Raw genomic sequence first — 6,829 nt, 5'->3', positions numbered from 1 at the left:
GCGGTAGGTGGTAAGCCTGGCCAGGTGAATTGCATTGTTTGGATCCCAATTAGGATCTTCCAAGGGAAAGTTGTCTTGGAGATGACGGTCAATATTATAAATATTTCCCACTCTGGCCTGCTCACGCAAATATATCTGTGCCTTTTCAATTATGTCTCTTCTTTCCTCAGTGGTGAACAGAGTATTCAGAAGCTGGCAACAATCTGTCCAAGTAGGACTATGAGTATTTACTATTGAAGTCACCAAGTCCATCATAGCCTGAGGTTTTTCTGCAAAAGATGGGGTGTGTGTTTTCCAATTCATCAGATCTGTAGTCGTGAATGGAATATATTGCAGGGTCGAAGTTCGAGGTGGCCTTGGTCCAGGTAGCCCGTTAACCAGCACAGGCTCCTCAAGTGCATCAAATACTCTTCTAAGAGGGGCTACTACATGATCTTTCTCTTCGCTTTGCTCTAGGGGCCTCAAATCATAGGGGATGGTATTTGTCCCAAGGCGTTCTTTTAGCAGCTTTATACGCCTGGCTGTATTGCTTGCTGACCGATTAAGGTCTCCCTGTAACTTCTGTAATAATTCTCTAGGACTTGGATGTACAGGAGTTTGGGGTAGGCAATCAGTTGTTCCACTAAAAGAGACTGTAGATGGAGTTCTACTGGGACTCACAGATGGAATAACCACTTCTGCTTGGGCTTCATTATAGGCCTCCAATGCCTCCTGAAGATATTTATCATAATCTATCAAGGAATCAAGTTCTGTGACTCCAGCCCCATTATTCATTCCACTTTCTTGCCTTGGGGTTACAACTGGTGGAGGGTTTGGATTAGGCTCCCTTCGATGTGGAGCATAGGGTGGAGGTGGAAGCACCTCTTCCTCTGGTCCCTCAAAAATGGGTTTGAGTTTATTTGGCAAGATTCCTTTCCTAGCTTCGGCTTTTACAGCCAATAATTTGCATCGTTGGACTTTGCATTCCCTTATCCATGGAGGATTTTTATTTAATGTGCTCAGCCAGGAATCTATATATGAAAATTGTTCTGGGCACCCTCCAGTTTCTTTGGCGATGTTAGACCAAAGTTTGCTTACTAAATTTATATCAAAAGTTCCCTGAGATGGCCATCCAGTATTTTGTTTTGGCCATTCTAGTTCACATAACGTTCTCAAGCGTTCTGGCGTCATTTTGACTCCATATGCCCCTGAGAAGGCTTTCTTAAAATTATTTAACATACATTCAAGAGGTGTATTTCCCCCCTTTGAACCCCCAACTCCCATTGTATGGCCCTGTGAAGTATCCACTCAGTCACTCACACACACGCTTTGTGGGGTTTCTTGCCCAGATGGAGTCGCCTCACTGGGAACCGAAGTACTACCCACTCCACACTCAGGTCAGCTACAGATTGCTCTGTACTTTCTCACACATACAATGCGCTGGATACTTCACCACACACTACCTCCCAACTTTCCCTTTTCCCTACACCAGATCACCACCTGATGTACCCAACCACCTAGCGTACTCAGTTCCCACTTACTGAGACGCAGAAGTTTGATCAAGACTTCTCTTCCTCCCAATTAATTGGAGGGCCAAAAATCCCTTTGTGCACTTACCCTTGGTTGGTTCCGTTTCCCCCCGGTCCGTCGCCGCCAGTGAGCAGGGTATCAGACAGACGAGACTTCTGCGTTCCCCCTGGAAAAATTTACCAGTGCGCGCTGGGAAGCAGTTTAGAGATCCTCTCTCTTGTACCCTGCTCAGTAGAGCGAAGGGGCTGCGTTCCAGCAGACCACTTATCCGAGTCACAGGGCACCATAAAATGTAGCACCCTGCTTGTGGTTAACGCTTAGCTGGAATGAAATATTCAACGCAGCAATAGAGAAATTAAAATAATAATTTATTTGTCAGACAAATAAATGAGAGGCACAGTGGTATATGGTTACCAAGCTCTGGCCTGGCCTCCTGCCATTATGGCCAGCACTTATATTCCCTTAATCCAGCCCCCTTTGCTCCTCCTTGGGCTGCCTCTGTCCAATCAGCCTGGTTGGATTTCCTATTGGCTGATTGCTAGAACCAATCACAAAAAGATACACCCATATCCTCCTGTCCTTATATGGAGGACAAAGAGCTATATATAAATGACAAATAAGTAATAATATATCTTACATGGAATCTTAATTACCAGCTCACCTCTTGCCCTCCTTGCCCTATTGCCTTCTAAAACAAATGGTTAATCTTAAATTTTTATCTTAAACATATGTCAAGGATCTTGAGTTTCACATCAACATTGAAAGATCTCCTTCATTTGAAGGTTTCTAAACAAATGTCTGACAGCTATATATCAAGACTGCTTGGATGGCGTCTTCTTGTCTAGCAGGGGGGCTTAGACTGGTAGCTGACTTAATTTCAAAATACAACTCTTACAACTATATGAAATCTAGCATTTCTTAAATCCTTTGCATAATTACATTTAAGACAATATATTTAATACACAACACAGGTAGCCTCTTAAAAGGAATAAAGCTTCTCAAAGTAGAAAGGAAGGAACTCAGTAAAAAACAGTTTTTAAAGAAGGCTCTTTAGTTTACACCTCCCCCTTTCACCCTCCTTTCCAGCCTCAAAATAAAATAGGAAGAAGCTTCTTTTTCCCCAGCCAAGCCAGTTGCCTTTTCTCTCAGTTTAAGAAAGAAACAGTTTTTAGAAGATTTCCTAAAACTGCTCTCTTTTTCTGTCAGCTAGATGCTTCTCCCCATTTGCCTCTGGCCTTAGAAAATACAGCTCAAGGTTTAAGAGAGGCCCATGGTATCATTTTACTATTTGCCCATTCCTAATTATATTTATCTCTGCTTTTGTTATCTTCTGTAACATGTAGGGTCAATGTCCTGCTCTTAGTCTGTATTTTCAGCTTTTACGACTTTGAGAATTGTTTTCTGCTATCAATCAAGGGGGGGCCCCTTGTCTTAGGAGAATGGCCAAGGTTTTCTCTGCCTGGCATGAAACATTTGAAAATCTAAGCCCTCTCTTTAATATACAAGCCCTGATCAAACATTAATAAAATGCAGGCTTATGCCTGATGCCTCAAATCTAGTGCCTTCTATATCCAAAGCATGAGCTCATAACCTTCCCATGTGGGTATGCAAGCATAGATTCTTAAGTGTACGAACTGGCAAGTCCCTTGGTTCAAATCTCACCACAGCCAGCATAAAGCATAGGCGGCGGCCATTTTGCACAAGGGTTCCATTCCTGCCCCGCCCCCACATTGGCAGAATGCGCTTAAGCCCACTGGGCCTCACTCAGCCTTGCTCAGCCTCGTTCCACTTCATTCCACCCCCACTTCTCCCTCTTCTGGGTCCGAAAGGACCTGCACATCGGCAGTCGCATACAAATTAGCCATGCCTAAAATGGTTGTCGCCTGTAACCGTTTCTGTCATTGGAAAAGTGTTATACAAAAAAAGTATGAAAAACAATGGTATTCACTTTGAGAGATATGGATAATTATGCACCACTAATTGATTCAGAAATCTGTTTATCAACAGAAATCCGTAGCTGCAGCATTTTGTCCCAGCGGCATTAACAAAAGCTTATCACCTGCATTCTTGCTCAGATTTGTCTCCAAATCATATATGTGTGTGTGTGTCTAAATTCCCACAACTAACACTTCTTAGAACTTGCAAGAACTTTTAGTATCTGAAAACAATTAGCCGTTCTAGCTGAAATTTTAGACACTTCTGGGTGATGGTGAGATATCCTGAAAACATCAACATTTCCTGTTTGCAGTTGCATCTTATGACAGACATTTTATATTGTGAAGAAACTGTTTAATTATGACTTGCACACCTGAAGATGTGGGTGGTTTGTTCACTTGAACAAGTGCTACGTAGCCCTACCGGAATCACTTTAGCATCCTGGGCCCTTTGGCACTCTTAAGCTAACCATTTCCAAGTCTCCTTTTCCACACACCTTCAGCCAGTGGCTTTTGTGAACCTTCCCTCTGTCCTCTTTCCCTCAGTTCTATGCCTTTTTTGGCATCCCTCTGTCTGTCACTCAGTTCTCCCTCTCTCCTGCACCCTTCTTTTGCCACTGCACTGCTACTTCTACCATTTCAGGACATTTTCAATCAGAAATTTTCCTGAATTTTGGTTGATGCTGCGTGCCTTTGTTGTTGGTTTTATTGCTGTCTTCCCTTTCTGCATTTTACAGCTCTGTCTTTCCTTCTCCTTTTAAACAATGATGCTTTTCAGTGCAACCCTGTTCATGTCAAGTGTAAGAATTATTGAGTTCAGTGGGACTTACTCCCAGGTAAGTGGGCGCAGAGGTCCAGCCTGAGTATTTAATTACCGTACATCTTGACTGCATTTTCATTGTGTTGTTGTTGTTTTTTATAAATACATCTTTATTGGTTTAAAATACAATCTTACAATAAAGGTAAGTACAACAAAGTTAAGCACAGAAAAGAAGAAAAAGAAAAGAGGAAAAAAGAATTCTCCACATCATTTTCATAATGGTTTTAATCTCACTATGCATATGGCATTTCATTTTCTTTGTTAACCACCTTGAACATTTGGAAAGGTGGCATATAAATGTTTTAAATAATGAACAAACATATTTCATAAATACACCTTAGCTCACTACCCTGAAGGCCAACATGGCTACTCCAGCTTCCTTCATAGTCATGGAAGAGGTTTTTTTTCCACCTGTGACACAGAATCTGATTTTAATCTGGGGCTATTTGTAATGTACTGTATCTTTGCTCAAACATTTTAAGGTATGTTATCTGAACTTTGTAATATGTTTATCAATGCTCTAACAGGCTTTGCGACTGTGGTTTAGACCACGTGTAAGGAACATTTTGCCCTCCAAATGTTTCTGAATTGCAACTCCCAATGGTTGGGGATGATGGGAGTTGTAGTTCAGAAGTATGTGGATGGCCAAACACTTGGTTTTGACTGTAGGGGTATGTACTCCCCTCCTACCAGGGGCAGTCTGAGGTGTTTTGGCACCTGTGAGGCTCTGCAAGGGGTTCCCCTCAAGGAGAAGCCTTTGCAAAGCCTTGCCCCCTTACCAGGTGGTAGTGGATGGAGATTTGGCAAAGGCTTCTCCACTCTGCCATGCTGCCCATCCTGCCTTTGCCATGCCACCTACCTCCTCTGGCACCCTGGTGCCAATTTCTGGTGGGATCTCTCGAGAACACTCTGAAATTTCATGAGCTCACTTGTGCTCCGTGAGATCTCATGAGATTGTGGTGAAAATCAGTGCTGATTCCAGCATTGCTTCTCCAGTGGTGGCAGAGGCTATGTGCCGCCTGAGGTGACTGCCTCCCCATGCCTCATTGTTGTGCTGGCCCTGGTTCATACTGTGTTTCTTTTGAATGCTCACTGCTGTTAATGGAATTAATCAACCTAGGGCTGAAGTCTTATGCAGGCTTTCTTTGGGAGTAATCCCTAATCAGCATGGAGAAAGAGATGTCTGAAGATTGGGCTGCACAACATAATCCCCATTTTGTTCCAATTAATTCAGTGTTTGAAAATGGGAGTATATATTGGGTGTAGTCTGTATAGAACTATATATGGGCAAATAAATGTATAGCCTGCACCATTTGAGCGCATCAAACTTCCTTTTTTTACTTTACAAAGTTCCTATTGTACTTCACCAAATCTTAACCTATTACAGTATTTGTAAGAATGGATTCCAAATATCATTGAATTTGTCCATGGCAAGTCTGTGTTTATATGCAAGTTGTTCATATGTTGTGAGTTTGTATAAGTCTTCAATCCAATCGTAGAAGGGAGCCACATTTTTATTTTTAGAATTCATCAGTCTCAGTCTTTTGGCTGTGGTAAGGGCACAGAGAGTCCACTCATATTGTCCTTTTGTAAGGTTCTATGTGCTGGGTATATAATTCAAAAGGATATTTTGCTCTGTAAATGTAAGGTTGTTCCGTACAGTTCTGTTGATAATTTCAGTTACCTTCTGCCAAAAATCTTTCAATGTAGGACAATGAAAAAACATGTTTTAGAGAAGCATTATCCCTACTGCTTCTCCAACCATTAGATACCTTAGAGAGCCCTTTTTAAAACAAACATAATGGGTTCCAGTATATTCTAAATATTATTTTTTGTTGTATGAGCCTCAATTGTATGAGCGCATCAAACTCAGTCAATTACTGGAGTGCTGAAAAGTTGGCAAGGTATGAAAACTTCAGTCTTAAGAATTTATACTTTAGATAAAGCAAGCTGTACATGCTGCGTATATTAAATAGATCAGCATATCAGTATCAAAACAGCATGGAGGGTTATTCCTACCGATGACTAAACGTAAAACAAATAGCACAGGCATGGATGTTTCAATGGAAATGTAACTACCTTCTGCATTATCCACTGTCTATTTTTCCTGCTCTCAGGGTGGGGACACAAATCAGGGAAGAAAGGTGCAATAAAAAGAAGCGATCACGGAAGGGTTAAATCCCCCAAGTTTTTCTGATTAATTTCTTATCGTCTTAAGAGATTGTTAAATGTCAAAAAGTGGGTCCCCCCCTCCCAGCTATCAGTCTAAAACCGAACATACTGCGAGACATAAGGTAGCAGGTGCCTTGGCTCCAAACTATCATGTCTGTGGGCATTCTGTTATAACAGGTGCTCCAAAAATTTGAACAGATTTTAACGAGAGCTGTATGGGCTTTTTAATTAGCCTGGTTACTCAGCATGTGTAAGAAAGCACTAGGTATACGCTTAAAACATCACAGTGTCTTACAGCAAAAAAAAAAAAGAAGAAGAAGAAGAAGAAGAAGAAGAAGAAGAAGAAAGAAAAAGAAAGGGGGGGGGGGAGAGAAGGAAGGAGAAACCTCACATG

This window comes from Podarcis liolepis, assembly GCF_965112155.1.
Source record: "Podarcis liolepis genome assembly, chromosome: 1".
NCBI lineage: Eukaryota > Metazoa > Chordata > Lepidosauria > Squamata > Lacertidae > Podarcis > Podarcis liolepis.
This window is presented reverse-complemented; position numbering follows the sequence as displayed.